This window comes from Natator depressus, chromosome 8 (genome assembly GCF_965152275.1).
Source record: "Natator depressus isolate rNatDep1 chromosome 8, rNatDep2.hap1, whole genome shotgun sequence".
Classification (NCBI taxonomy): Eukaryota; Metazoa; Chordata; order Testudines; family Cheloniidae; genus Natator; species Natator depressus.
Window position 1 is genome coordinate 32,941,777 of NC_134241.1, and position 16,261 is coordinate 32,958,037.

The following is a 16,261-nucleotide window of genomic DNA, read 5'->3' on the forward strand; positions in this document are numbered from 1 at the left end:
ACTTCTCGACTCTCTGTACCTAGCCAGTGCAGAAAAACGACCGACTGAAGGGTAACGTATTTTCAGACAAATGCAGGGTAACATTATGGAGTAAAGAAGTCTGGTTGCTCGAGATGATCTGATCTTAGTTGTATCGATACTGTAGTGTAAAACCAGTGATAAGTGACTGGTGTATGATAGCTTTACATGTACTTGTGCTTATCTTAATTTGCCAGTGCGAGTGCATGTGAGGTTGTCGTTCATTAGCTCCTTGAAGAATAGTAGCTTTACATGTACTTGTGTTTGTCTTCAGTATAACTTGCCATTTATATTAATCCTCATTCAGTGCTGGTCTTTAATCTTTCTTTTCTTATTTTGTCTGTATTGCCTTTATAGCTGAAAATCAATAAAACTCTTTTTTTTTAGGAATAATTAGTAGTTTTAATTTATCTTGTACGGGCACCACTCAACCTCATTACATCTGTGTTGGGTGGTGGAAAGTAGTGATCACCCAGGGCTTAATTAGGGTCCTGATGCATCTCTCCTTCTTCCTTCATCTCCGCACCATGCAGCTGTAGAAAAGAGATCATATATGAGTCACCTGCCTGATCCTAATGATACTGTTTACTCATTAGCTCAGAGGAAGGCAAATAAAATCCAAACCCAAGGTCACTGCCAAAAAGTCCAAGGTGAATATTTCCTCCCAGCAGTGGAGTCTCCATCAGAACTAGCTGCGTGGGGATCATCCTTAAAATGAGACACTCTATGATCTTACCTGCTGCTACAACTTGGCTCACAGTGCGCGTCTGTTTCACCTGCTTGCTTTCATATTTCTGTCACCAGCTTCCACCATTTCTTGGACCTGAAACAATTTCCACACATATTTAGTTGAATTGTTTTTGTCCCCCATTGTGTCTGCCCCCCATTGTGTATTCTCTTTCCACAAATATTCTAGCAAATGAATTTTACTAATGTGAATACCTGTCAAAAGCAAACTAAAAGTTGGGATACTCAAGTAGTCACAAATTGCATAACTCATTCATAATGGAAAAAACCTGCAGTTTGAAGGTGTTACACTTTGCACATGCAATTCAAAATAGGCCCCGGAGTTGGCTAGTTAAGCAAATAATCCAATCAGAGTCCAAAAACAATGTCATGTGATTTGGGTTGCCGGCCAGCACTGCTTGAATTGCTGTTTGCAAATGCTCTGCAGATCGAGAATAATTCATAAAGAATTTCCTGCTTCATGTTTAATAATGGACATATCTGAGAAAGTCTTAATTTGCTCATGGAAACAGGGAGCAACATTCAAACAAGTTAGTTACTGTAAATTGTCTGCCCTGATCTGATGTTGATTCTTCATTGTTCCAGGCCAGCCACCAAACAAATGCAGTACCATATATTCAGTGACAATAAATTTGTCAAACTTTAATTTCAAAAACCACTGAAATTTATGGCGGACAAAGAGAGAGAGGCCTGATCTACATTTGGTTGTTTTACATCCAGTATGCTTTTACCAAAATAATTGTACCAGTAAAAGCCCTAACATGAAGTCAGTTACAGTGGTATAAAAGAGGTTTCAGAGTAGCAGCAGTGTTCGTCTGTATCTGCAAAAAGAAAAGGAGTACTTGTGGCACCTTAGAGACTAACAAATTTATTTGAGCATAAGTTTTCATGAGCTACAGCTCACTTCATGGGATGCATGCAGTGGAAAATACAGTGGGGAGATTTTATATACACAAAGAACATGAAACAAGGGGTGTTACCATACACACTGTAACAAGAGTGATCAGGTAAGATGAGCTATTACCAGCAGGAGAGTGGGGGGTGGGGGGAATACTTTTTGTAGTGATAATCAAGGTGGGCCATTTCCAGCAGCTGACAAGAAAATGTGAGGAACAGTGGGGGGGAGGGGCGGGAAATAAACATGGGGAAATAGTTTTACTTTGTGTAATGACCCATTCATTCCCTGTCTTTATTCAAGCCTAAGTTAATTGTATCCAATTTGCAAATTAATTCCAATTCAGCAGTGTCTAGTTGGAGTCTGTTTTTGAAGTTTTTTTGTTGAAGAATTGCCACTTTTAGGTCTGTAATTGAGTGACCAAAGAGATTGAAGTGCTCTCAAATCAGCGGTACTGCTATGGGTACCCACATGGCCCCACAGTATGCCAACATTTTTACGGCTGACTTAGAACAACGCTTCCTCAGCTCTCCTCCCCTAATGCCCCTACTCTACTTGCGCTACATTGATGACATCTTCATCATCTGGACCCATGGAAAAGAAGCCCTTGAGGAATCCCACCAGGATTTCAACAATTTCCATCTCACCATCAACCTCAGCCTGGACCAGTCCACACAAGAGATCCACTTCCTGGACACTACGGTGCTAATAAGCAATGGTCACATAAACACCACCCTACACCAGAAACCTACTGACCACTATGCTTACCTACATGCCTCCAGCTTTCGTCCAGACCACACCACATGATCCATTGTCTACAGCCAAGCTCTACGATACAAACGCATTTGCTCCAACCCCTCAGACAGAGACAAACACCAAGGTCTCTATCAAGCATTCTTACAACTACAATACCCACCTGCTGAAGTGAAGAAACAGACTGACAGAGCCAGAAGAGTACCCAGAAGTTACCTACTACAGGACAGGCCCAATAAAGAAAATAAGAGAACTCCACTAGCCATCACCTTCAGCCCACAACTAAAACCTCTCCAATGCATCATCAAGGATCTACAACCTATCCTGAAGGACGACCCATCACTCTCACTGATCTTGGGAGACGGGCCAGTCCTTGCTTACAGACAGCCCCCCAACCTGAAGTAAATACTCACCAGCAACCACACACCAAAACCACGAACCTATCCTTGCAACAAAGCCCATTGCCAACTGTGTCCACATATCTATTCAGGGAACACCATCATAGGGCCTAATCACATCAGCCACATTATCAGAGGCTCGTTCACCTGCACATCTACCAATGTGATATATGCCATCATGTGCCAGCAATGCCCCTCTGCCATGTACATTGGCCAAACTGGACAGTCTCTACATAAAAGAATAAATGGACACAAATCAGACGTCAAGAATTAGAACATTCAAAAACCAGTTGGAGAACACTTTAGTATCTTTGGTCACTCGATTACAGACCTAAAAGTGGCAATTCTTCAACAAAAAAACTTCAAAAACAGACTCCAAAGAGACACTGCTGAATTGGAATTAATTTGCAAACTGGATACAATTAACTTAGGCTTGAATAAAGACAGGGAATGAATGGGTCATTACACAAAGTAAAACTATTTCCCCATGTTTATTTCCCGCCCCTCCCCCCCACTGTTCCTCACATTTTCTTGTCAGCTGCTGGAAATGGCCCACCTTGATTATCACTATAAAAAGTATTCCCCCCACCCCCCACTCTCCTGCTGGTAATAGCTCATCTTACCTGATCACTCTTGTTACTGTGTGTATGGTAACACCCATTGTTTCATGTTCTTTGTGTATATAAAATCTCCCCACTGTATTTTCCACTGCATGCATCCCATGAAGTGAGCTGTAGCTCACGAAAGCTGATGCTCAAATAAATTTGTTAGTCTCTAAGGTGCCACAAGTCCTCCTTTTCTTCTTTCAGTGCTATAAAAGTGCTTTATGCTGGTATAGCTTATTTCCCTTCCCATATGGGAATAGCTATACCAGACTACAGCATCTCTCTACTGATATAACTGCATCCACACTGTGGGGAGGAGGGGATTTGTACAGCTTTAACTATATTAATTAGTATAGACAAGGTCAGAGAGATAGTGGGTGGGAAATGGGGCACTGGAAGAAAGAGGGACATATTTCTTGACTTTATGATATTGCTAAAATCCTATTTCCAAATCCAAATAAATAATATTCTCATGTCAGACTGCTGAGTCCAAATCTCTATGTTGAGACCTGTGCACAGCCCTGCTTGAGAATATAACCATAAAAATGTCTTACATTTATATAACATCTTTCATCCCAAAGGATCCCAAAGGGCTTTTCAGATTGTCTATATTGAAATGCAGCCACCTTTGGGCGGAATGGGCAGCTATTTAACAGCAGACACCGACACTCCACAGTGTGTTAGGACAGGAAATGGATAAGCTTTGTTTAAAGGGCAATTACCTTTTTATTAATCTTTTATAGCTGCCTTTGCATCTCAGCAGTTTTTAGTACTGATAATGAAAGTAAAGAGAATCATTTTGCTCAAATATTGCCAATGGTTATTTCCCATTCTCCATGGAACCTTAATTTTATCAATCAATTTGGAGGCCAGAGGGGTCCATAGAGAGAGCATAACCTCATTTCTCTGTACTTAATCTTAAACTTCAAGAATAGTCTCACTATTTTTGTGCATGATCTTATTGTTAAGAGCAATTAAAGAATAAAAACCTATATATGTGCCTGTAGGGAAATTAGCATTAAGAGGTTAAGTGTCTGTACAACGCTGCAGAATGCAGTTCATATTCGCAGGAGGATTCTGCTAAATTGTTTAGACAAACTGAGTAAATGTCAGTGGGAATTCTGACACTGTGCATTACATTAATCTTCATAACTACTAATCCAGATGTGTACATATGTTTCTGGGATGCAGATTTTTTTTAAGTTAACCTTTACAACCCAATGTTTTTTTTGTTTTGTTTTTTTAAGAGTGAGAGGCTTCTGGTAGCCATAATTACTCCTGGTTATTTACTCTGCTTAGGGTAGAGGTATATCATTGAGAAAAAATGCACTCTTCTTCTTACACTGGACAGGCCCATTTCTCTGGTCAGTGGATGAATGTAGGCATCAGCACAGTGAAAGTAACAAGATTCTGGCCAGTTTCTATGCTGCCTACTAGGCTACTGAACAGCTACAGAAGTACAGACTTAATGCCCCTTTGCTGTCATGAGATGCTTCCTTTGTGGGAGGGACTGGGAAGAGACAGGAGATGAGACTCCTGCTGTAACTTTCCACTCTTCTGTCCCCCAACCCACCCACCCAAAAGAACTCTGAGGCAAAACCAGCTGATCAGTTTCATGGGTGCTCTTCAGAAAGCCACAGGGCAGCAAGAGATTGGAGTAGAACCTGATTTCACTGTGGGATACCTGCCTGGAAGGTTTCCCATTCCTGATAGTGGCTTGAGGGTGGAATGTAATTGATTAGATGCTTGTCAATTTCACTCTGTTTCTTCCCTGATAAACTAGGAACAGCACCAGAAGGATCCAGACCGGAGGATGGCCCAACCCTACTCCAGACAGATGGGAGGGAGAGAGAATAATGTCCCAGGAGGGGTATGGGTGGACGGAAGAATGTTCAGCTTCTCCCTAATAGTGGCAATGGACTAGGGGGGAAGGAAGAGAGATTTCCACCTCTCATCCTTACAGCAGCCTGCAGGCCTGGATGCTTCCACACACCAACCCGAGGCAGCTAGGATTAGTTTCAATATTATTTAAAATGACACTTTCTATATAGCCCAGGATCAATGGCAGCTCTAAGGCCAGGAAGAAGCCAGGATTGGATCTTGGGTGTATCAGCCCTCCCACTCCCCGACTATTTCTCTTTCGCTCGGCAAAAAAAGGAACATGACTTAACTGGGCAATTCAAAGTGTACCCAGCTCCTTATTTTGCCTAATAAAGTCAGTTGATGCTCCTATCTAAGTAACTAGTAGTTACTCTTCTGAGGATATAGGGAGAACAAGCGAAAGTTTCCCAGTGACAGGAGTGGGAAATATGATCAGGCATGGTAGAGTTAGTAGCAGAAGGTAGTCAGGGAAGTTTAGGAGACACAGAACAGGAGCACTGTCCTATAAAGGCAAGTGATCCTTGTTCCTATACAGCCAATCCATTACAGACTGATGTCAGCAGGAGTCTTTTAGACCAGTGGCAGATGGATTGGGCCCATGCATAAGAAATATTCCTGTGAGCAATAGTTTGTATTGGGCCCCCAGGGTTTAAAAGTTCTTGTATATTGACTCTGTGTGTGAATGCACGTGCATGAAAGGGAGAAAAAGAAGGAGGGGGTGGATGGTTTGTAACTTCCATATGGGGAATATATTTCACCTTTCTTTGCACTACAGTTATATTTAAACACATCCAACAAGCCAGAAAAAGAAAAGAAAAAAAGAGACAGTTCATGTAATTCAATGTACCATACATCTAATGAAAATGGGTCTATTTAATAGTATTTCAATAGGGTTTCGTCTTGAATGCTGTTCTAAGGATACATATAGTATATTTTATGAAATGTGTGAAATCTGTTTTTGTTTATGAATCAGCCACGTCTGGATTTATATATGGTGCTTTCCTCTTAGGAATTGTGTACATGATCACTTGAACTGAAATAACTTTATCTGTTATACTTCACACCTTTGGTTATTTCAATGTATGTCTCTGTGCAGGCACTTATTTTGGTATGAGAGTGCCTTTACATTGATTTAGTTAAGCAGGTAAGGAACTAACTTAAGTTATGCTGAAATGGGGCACTCTCATACTGAACTAAAACTGTCTATGTACATACAAACCAAAATAATTAAGGGTGTGCACTACAACCAATATAGTTATTTCAATTCATTTACTGTGTAGACAAGCCCTTAGATCAAGTGATGTATGAATTCAGCTGACTTAAGAGTGATCCACACCCACACTTACACAGTGTGCATAGAGGGCAATGAACAGGAGGCATTCCATAAATTACCTTTTCTCCAATTAAGGTCATATTAATTATTGTTCGCTAGCACCTATAAGAACATAACATAAGAATGGCCATACTGGGTCAGACCAATGATCTATGTAGACCAGAATCTGGTCTTCCAACAGCGGTCAGTGCCAGATGCTTCAGAAAGGATGAACAGAACATCCCTTGTCACCCAGCTTCTGGCAGTTAGAGGCTTAGGGATACCCAGAGCACTTTTATACATAGCACTTTTCACCCATATATCTCAAAGCACTTAAGTATCACTAGCCCCATTTGACAGATGGGTAAACAGAGGCACAGGGAAATTAACTGATTTGCCTTAAGTCACACAGCAGAGCTGGGAACAGACCCCCAGTTGTCTGAATTCCAGTCAAGTGCCCCATCCCAGCTCAGCTGCAACCAAAACTCTCTCGTGCCTGAAAAGAATGCCATGAAAATATTGACAGACTTCATGCAAAATATTCACAACAAAATCTGAAAACCACTCAGTGGTGTCACATTTGTAAAAATTCTGATTTCTTGGAAGACCTGTACATTTTTCCTATTTTTTTTTAAAGGACAACTAGGACCTTTCTCTGAGTGAATTTGAATTCACCACATTCAAAAAAAAGTGTTCATTTTCAAATGAAAATTTCATGAAAAATGAAGTTTCTGAAACAAAGAAATTGCTGAGAACAAAACTGTGAAATTCTGTAGCAAAATTCTAAACCAAACTCCTTGTCGTTTTCCAACACTACGGATCACACTGTAAATAAGAAGGCTCTGTCCTCAATATATGCAAGGAGATTGATTACTTCAGTAGGTATAAATGTTTAGTGTTCAGGAAGAGTTCCATATCAGCAGCCTGTATTATACTGTAACATATATCTACTGAACATCTGTGTCATACAACATAGGTCAATACCAGGAAGCCAGCCTCAAGCTTTCAATCTGAGGGCTTGATTCTGCAAAGATTTGTGAATGTGCTTAAGTCCATGCACTGAGCATAATTCCACTGATTTCAATTAATCCGCTCACTATGGAAAGCAAGGCAGGTGTGCAAGTCTTTGCAGGATGGGGGCCTAAATAGGGTAGACAATAGCACAGACACCCACACCACCAGGGGCCAGATTCCCAGCTGGTGTAAGTTAGAATAGCGCCATTGGTGTCAAGTCTCACCAGCAGAGAATCTGGTCACAGAGGAGCAGGGTGTGGAGGGATCAGTCTCAAATGGTGCAGAGGTTTTTTTAGACAAGATTCATGTAGATGGTGACATCCAGGCTCGTATAAACACACACGTATGTACAGACAATTAAATAGAGAGTGAAGACCCCTGTTTATCCATGAAATACATACAACTGCCCTGACTACATGCCTCATCCATGCCCTGGAAGAACCACAAAACCCATCATATTAACTGATGTCTCTGTTGGCCATCACAGCACAATGGACAGAGACTGGATGGGCAGAGACTTTGCCCCTAGGAGAGCTCATACACTGTGGCCAATTCAGTCTCTGTCCATTCTACTAGTGGCCAGCAAGGAGAACAATTACTAAGCTCCCTGTGACTTAGATTTAGACACTGAACTCCAATTCCTATAAACCACTGAACAACCGTCAGTCGCTGTCAGCACAGGTTGGATTTGAACTGAGCACCTAGTCATCCAGTTTCCCTGAAAGCTTTTATTTTGTCCAAACCCTCTTGCCCATCCCTAACCATAACCTAAGACAGTTTCTTGTGACAAGACAATATAATGGCTTCCAGCCTCTAATTTGTTTTTTGTGATCACTCTTATTGCCCAGGAAGACATTTAGAAGAGGAATCCACATCAGATTCCAGAGACCACTGATTCCCACCACACCAAAGTTCATCTATTCCCATATGACTCTCTTTTTGGATTAGAAGGGAATCCTTTTGTATTGTTTTCACAGTCATATCCTTCTAATTGATGTGAAAGACTGTGGGTTCTGAAATATATTGTACTTCATGTCATAAGTCAATGTGTCAAGGAACGTTTGAAGTCAGAAGTACTGTGATTTGTTTTAAATAACTGTAGGATTCATAAAGGTTTATGCGCTTGGCAACATTCAGGGCACACCCGGAGTGTTGTGTAGGAGTAGTGCACACACAGCTCCTTTCAAGGGCATCAACCTTGGAATCTCGCCAAGATGATATGTATCGTGGGAAGCCTCTCAGGACTGGGCTCAAGGCCCGAGAGCAAGGAATGCGGTAGACAGAAATTGGTAAATAAGAATGTTAAACAAAGCCAGTGTATTCCTTTTATCTGTTGGAGAATGTAATGCGCGGGGGGAGAGAGAGAGAATAAAGGGGAAGGTGGAAAGCTGACAGGCGGAAGCCCGTTAGCAGAGACCAGCCTGCTTGCTTGCTAAAAGCTGTGTTCTGTCTTGTCATTGAACCGCCACAAATAACTATTGATTAATGTTCCAGGGTTGTTTTTTTGTTGGTGGTGGTGTTTTAAACACCAGAAACACTCATGTTATGTAGGAGCACATATAAACAAACTCATAAGACTCTGGAAAAGCAACATAATGCAAACCACAGTTCTTTTGAATTTACATAGTCTCTGATTCAAATGATTCATTAAACATTATGGTCTTGATGCAGAAATTGATGGCTGAGGTTCTGTAGCCGTTGTTATACAGGGGGCCAGACTTGATGATCATAATGGTCCCATCTGACCTTAAAACTTATTTAAATATTTCTTAAGTAATTTTAGTGCATTTAATTCTTTGTGGCAGTATTTGGAGCAGTGGCTGGGGAGTCAAGACTTCTCGGTTCTGTTCCCAGATCTTCCACTTGCTCATTATGAGACAATAAGCAAGTCGCTTTCCCTCTCTTTGCTTCAGTATGAAAAATAAACCACTTCCTGCAGCTCCCATTGGCTAGGAACAGTGAACCGCGGTCACTGGGAGCTGCAGGCAGCTGTGCAAATGTAAACAAATGGTCTGGCAGCCCGCCACCAGACTACCCTGATGGGCCGCATGTGGCCCGTGGGCTGCAGGTTACCAACCACTGATTTAGGCACACAAAGTGTGGGATATTTCTCCTCATCTTCTCCAGCAGATGAACACTTAAAATAAATGCTTTCTGGACAGACTCAATACAACTTTGCATTTGCAGTTGTTCTGAGCCACACTTTCAGCATATGAGCCCTTGTAGAGGCTACATGACACTTCCCAGTCTCAGCTCAGTCTGCGTCAATCATGCCTGTCAGCCACTCAGCACTTATCAGGAGATCTTAGGCCATTTTTACCTCTACCATAAATGTATCTTCTCCTCTACTTATGGAGTTATGGGACCACCCACTTGTCTGGTATGTATTAATATTTCACTGACTGATACTATCTTTCACAGAAAGAGATGAGTCAGAGGGAGGAATAAAACTTACTAGATCATCCAGTCCATGGTTCTAACGTTGCAGGATTGTTTCTTTACCGTACGTTTTCCAGAGCCAGAGCTTCAGCTGTTTTAAATTGGTGTGGTGTCATTGACTTCAATTGAGCTGCATTAATTTGCACAGCTGTGAATCTGACCCTTAGTGTTTTTCATTCCCATTTTAAAGGTTCCAACGAATGGAGCTTCCATCATTTTCTAATTCACCTCTGTAATAGGGTGGCAGGTTGCAAAGAGATGCAGAGCTATTCTGCTGATTTACCCTGGTAACCAGATCGAGTGGTTCTCATTAGCATCAGTCAAGAACAAAGAATTGGAGCAAGAGAGCTAGAGGGAGAAGAAGGTCCTTCAGGAAGAAGGCCTAATCAGGCTGCTCATGGAAGATCTTGGGGCCAAAGTGGTAGGGGTCCATAATGCAGTGCCAAAGGTCCTGCTGATACAATGTTAGAGACAAGATAGGGATGCCACTTGTTTGCAATCCTATTGTTAAGTTGGGAAGCAAAGCAGGTGGGATATTTACCACTATGCTAACAAGGAGTTGCACTCAAAATGATCCAGCATCCAATTGCAAATGGTTCAAAATGGTGAGAGGCACACCTTGTTCCCAGCAGTTGGGCTTGGATAAGAACTTCAAAATGTCAGCTGTTCCTCTGTGCCTGCAAAATGGGTCCAAATAGGCTCTCTCCCAAGGTTTCCAGTGAGAAATCTTGGGGGGTGAGGGCGCATTATCCAGATTTGATCAAAATTCCTTGAACTGTCCCATTCAGTCTGATTCAAATTGGGGGTGTATCTGAGGCTGGTTCTCATTTTCAATGAGTCTGTTCCCAGTTTCCTAACTGCTTCTATCCAGTAATGCTGGTGAAGTGGCCAGAGGATGTAAGCGAAGCATGGAGCTGCTACACCTACCATGTCCCACTGACAGTGAATCTGGCCCTGCTAGAAGGAGAGAAGCTCAGTCACCCTGAGATAATTGGAAAAAATGCAGATGAGTATGTATCTAACATGCCTTCAAAGAAAGAAATGGAAATTACCTTACATGGTAGAATCAATAAAGACTCATTACCTGCACTGAAAATTAATTGTCTATAAAGGGACTTGGATATATACAGCCATTAATCTCTTTCAGGATCTTGCATAAGCAGAGATCTTTGTAAATTTTCCTCATTAGCAAATCTACGCCGTGCAAACTAGTTTAAGATGCACAGACAGGCTCAGCCACGGAAAATGTAATATTTCAGGGTCCTCTTTTTGTTTTGCAGCAGGACAATATTACTGGCTCTCCCAAAGGAATACTGATGCCTAGACTTTCCCCAGACACTTATCTGCAAGAGACATTTCATCTTTAAGCCCTCCTTCAATGACCAACAGGGAACAAACCCTGCACACCACAGTTCGCACAGCTCATTGTTCTAGTGCTGTTACACACCATATTTGCTGCTCCAGTTCACAGCAACTGCAAGAATTCAGGGACAGCATTTCCACTTCTCCATTTTGTAAAACATCACTGGCCTGATTCTCAGTTGTCTTGCACCTTACCTCATCATCTCCATCTCCGCAAAGCAGATGGAAAATGCTACTATAGGTGTAAGTCAGTAGAGAATGCTGATTGGTTTGTGTCTTACACAAGTGAGAAAAATCAGGTCCTACAAAATAACAATGCCTTGGGCCCAAATCCTCAAAGGGATTTAGGCAACTAACGCCCATTGGAATCAATGGGAGTTAGGCACCTTGATATCTTTGAGGCTCCTGGGCCTTTGGGTTCCTGCTGCACTGGACTGAAACTTAATGATTCTCTTTTCCCCTCCTGCTAACATCACTGGAAGCTGAGCCCCCTTGTGAGAGGGAGGATTGACCACTTGGGCCCCATTCATGCTATAAGCTTTGCACCGCTGGACCCCTCTGCTCACATGGAGCCTCAGTTAAACCAGTGGGACCCTGGGATCTCCCTGTGAGGAGCAGGAGCTTAGTGTCTAACTCTTCTGTTTCGGTGACGCTCCTCCAGCAGATAGGTTCAAGCAGAGGAGTGGAAGTCCAGATCCTGGGCTTGGTTTCCAGCCCTGCCCCTGCCTGCCTGCCTCAGAGGAGTTTGTGTAAATGGCCTTCGAGATCCTCAGACCATTGTACTGCTCCCGATTGTCACAGTCAACCTGACATCACTGGCTCCATTCTTTACCAGCTCACCAGTCTGACCCCACCTCCCAGCACACACAAACAGCAAGAAGGAATGGCAAGTGCTTGCTGTCCATGCTCCAAGATATTCAGTGGGCTCATAAAATGCACCCTGGTTGAACAGATGCCTGACTTGGCATCAGGACAGCAGACAGGAAGAAGCCATTAGGTCCACTACAACTGTATTCAAATGCCTTGTTCTTGCTTTCCCTCTACAGACCAGATTCAACTGTCAGTTCCATTATGTAGCTGAAATCAGACTCTAACCTACTATACTTCCAGGGAGCCCACCACCATAGCATTTAGGAATTGCATAGAAATATCCCATAATGCACTCTGCACAGTAATATTGAAACTGTTTTTTAAAAAAGGGCGATAGGACGCTTTTTTGGGGTGGAAGGTTGGTTCAGGAGTCATGAGAGGCTCTTATTTTACAGAAATTAGTTCACCTATGCCTTACTACTTTCACATATGCTTTCCCCGCTTTCCTCCTTCTTACCTTTAAGAATAGTAAAACATTAAACAAGAACAAAATAACCCCACTGACAGTAGGTGATCTGGGGGTTAGTGACAGGAGACCTTCACTCTTGCATCTTGAGGTCTCAAAACAGAGGGGAAAACATGGCTGGTCTCATCCAACTCCCTTCTGAAAAGCTTTGTAGGGTGGTGGTGTTTAATGGCAAATGGATTGCACTGGAGCTCTGCATTAGACTAAGTCAACTGACTAATTAAGAGACTTATCCTCGGGGACAAAAATCAAGCTGCAAACAATTTATTATTTAAGAACAAATAACCCCCTGATGATATCAAAACATCACCTGCAGGAAAATACTTTGCATCACAACAGAAGATTCAAACTCCTAGTGAAGAGCATTTGAAAGGCTCTGGAGGTGTGCCTACACAGCAATCAAAGGTCTGATTGCAGCACATGGAGACATACCCGAACTAGCTTTGCTCTAGCTAGATCAAACAACAACATCAGTGAAGCCACAGAAGCTGGCAATGGAAAGAAAGTAGCCTGGCACCCACCAGGAAGTTAACTACCCAAGTACAAACCTGCCCAGGATCCTAGGTATGTATTTGAGCAGTTAGTCCATGTTGCTGTGGCTTCACTGCTATTTTTAGCTCAGATAGGTCTACTCGTGCTGCAATCACGCCACCCAGCTGCAGAGTAGACAGATTCTCTGAGAAAGCTATCACATCATATCTTTGGCCTCCATCCTTGCAATGGATTTCCCATGAGCAAACCCTTCAAATTGCACACAGTACTATCAGTTCATGTCTTCCCAGTTATTCCTGCAGCACTGGGGGCTTGGTTTTCCAGTCTGTTGGAAAGAAGAGGATTGTGGATGGTGTTCCCAGATACCAGGCTGATTTTGATTCTAGTGACAATTGCGTAAATCCAAAGTACAACCACTGGTTTCAGCACAGTTATTCTGGGATTAGACAGGTGTAGCTGAGATCAGAATCATGTGCACCCACCAGGAAGTTATTTTCCCTCCACTGCCTCCTCAGGCCCAAAGACTGATGATTGGTCTGACTCTCCTCAGGTCAGTGGGACCCCAGTTTCAATCTGTTGACTTCAGTGGAGTCATTCTTGACTTCTATTGGTGTAAAGGAGAAAAGGACCAGGCCCTGTGGAGCATAACAACAATGGTTATAATCCCCTGCTTTCTCATTAGCCGACAACTTTCCAAAACGGTAGCATTTGGGGCTGCAACATTCTGTGTGTGATCTTTGCCCAACATACGGGCACAGGAACTACCTTAATAGGACAGATCAGGTTAGAGGTCCATCTAGTATCTGGCAGTGGTTATTGCCAGATACTTCAGATGAAGGTGTTAAGAACCCCTCTAGTGATCAAGTACAGAATATCTAGCCCTTATGGGACATTTCGTTATAATCCTCATCCATGAGTGCCTAGCTGGAACACACAGGCAGGCATTGTGGGGCATCATTCTCTACTGGACACAGAACACTTCAGTCTTTAGAGATCTCAAACTTTCACCAGCACTACATTCACTTGAAAATTAAAATAAAATAAAAGGATTCAGATTCAAGCGTAACCCCTGCTTGGACAAACTTCTGCTCTCAGGTCCACATAATGGCTCTCCACTTTCATGCATTGTTATTCATTATTATTAATAAAGACGCAGTGCAGGCTAGATTGTGACTTGAGACACAATCCAAAGCAATGGATGCTGGGTAAGCTGCACCACTTTGAGAGTAGATCTAGGAGGCAAATGTCTCCAAGACACCCCCCCAGGACACAATGTCACCCTGGAAAAAGGGTAGAGGACTCACTAGCCAGCACAGCCCTTGTGGCTATGTATGGCACAGCAGGGTCTCCTCATCTGGCACCCCCTGCTGACAGTCACTACACCATTCAGCCCCTTCTCATGAACACTCTAGCCAGGTAACTTGTAGTCCCACCCCTTCCAGTGTAACACAGTCTAACAAATAAAAATTCGACATCCTCACATCAAGTCTTTGGCCCCAGCTCCAGGGTCCTTGCTCCCTCTCATTTCAGGGCTTTCAAAGGGTCTATCTCCTCATAGCAGGAGGGCTTCATGCCACCTTCTTTCATGGCTGGTAGGAGAACCCAGGCCCTCTGGCCAGCAAGTGGTGGGGGGGAGGGTATAACCAAGGATCACCCCATACCCCACCCACCTGTTCCAGAGAGGTCTGGACTGCACAGATAGGGCCATAAGGGAGGTTCTTGTTCCCCTGCCTGGGTGTATAGTCCAAATCACCATCTGGAACTCACAGAGCACTTGCCAGGGTGGGCAGCTCATTATAAAGCATAAAGCAAGCCAAGTCTCTTGACAGGGAGATGTAATACAAGGAAATGGGGGGCGCAAGGCACAATTTACTTATAGCCTCAAACTCTCTTGAAAACGATGTAAACGCCCACCATAAGATAAGAGACGTGGATCCAAGGAGTCCTTCCCCTCCCACACACTGAAGAGCTACTTTCGCTGTGGCACAGTCTGTATGGTGTATCACTGCATCCATTTCAAGGCTGCAGAGCACCTTGGAAGTGCAGAGTGGGGGAGCAATATCTCTAGCACCCATAAGAAGCTTTAGAAGCAGATTCATTTGGAAAATAATAAATGGTTGGCTAAAATGGCCAGCGGCCAACGAGACATTACTCTAATACCATCCGTGTCACAGCTAGCACAGCCGAACTGGTCATTCCCCAGAGGCACGTGTGGTTCTTTGGAAGAGATACTGCTGCAGAAACACTGAAATCAGGCGTGGCTCCAAATCCAACCCTACGCACTCAGCCTGTGTATCTAGACTGGTCATGGGGGAGATCAGCCCTGTCAAAGGAGTAGAATTGGATGCAGGAGTTTCACCAGGAGGTTCTGCGAGGGATGGGGTGAATAGCGCTGAATCCAGGAGGAGTGGCGGAGACTGGGGTGGCCTGGGGTGGGGACAGGAGGCTGAAGCTTATTATAGCTTTATTAGATTGTTACCTCTTTACTGTCCCTCATTGTTGCTCCCACGTTATCTATTTCCTCATCAGGCGGCCAGCAGTATAGATCAGCTCGTATATTTGTGTTTTTATGACCTAGGATTTGTAGCCATAGAGACTATGTTATATAGTCCTCTCCACTCAGAAATGTCAACTCATTAGATTCTATAGGATCTTTTGGGGATTTTGTCACTCCTTCTTTCTCTAATCTGTCCTCCCTCTTTAATCATAAACTTCCACTAAAAGTTCTTGTTATCTGCAGAGCCCTGTGTTTTTCACAGATTTCACAGGGCTTTGGTTATAAGGTCAGATGTGTTCTCCAAGGCTTGACTTCACATAAGTCAGGTTTCAGTACACAGAGATTTACGCACATGCGTCTGTAGACTTTAAGTCAGCCCTCAGTGCAAAAAGCTTATGTCTTGCTGATTTGGATGGCCCTACGAAAGTTGACACTCTGAATATTATGATGGGAATCAGCCAGATGGCTTTGAAGTCTGCATAGAGGGTCAAAAGACTCAGAACGCAGACTTT

The 16,261-nt window shown here is 43.1% G+C and overlaps 1 long non-coding RNA gene across 1 annotated transcript; it reads right to left on the reverse strand.

Moving 5' to 3' along the window:
* Positions 1-286: 286 nt before the first annotated feature.
* Positions 287-13,798, reverse strand: LOC141992789 (uncharacterized). The gene is made up of 3 exons (XR_012640652.1): positions 13,735-13,798; positions 755-841; positions 287-551 (listed from the first exon to the last, which is right to left on the reverse strand). It is a non-coding gene; the product is annotated as an uncharacterized LOC141992789 (long non-coding RNA).
* Positions 13,799-16,261: the final 2,463 nt, after the last annotated feature.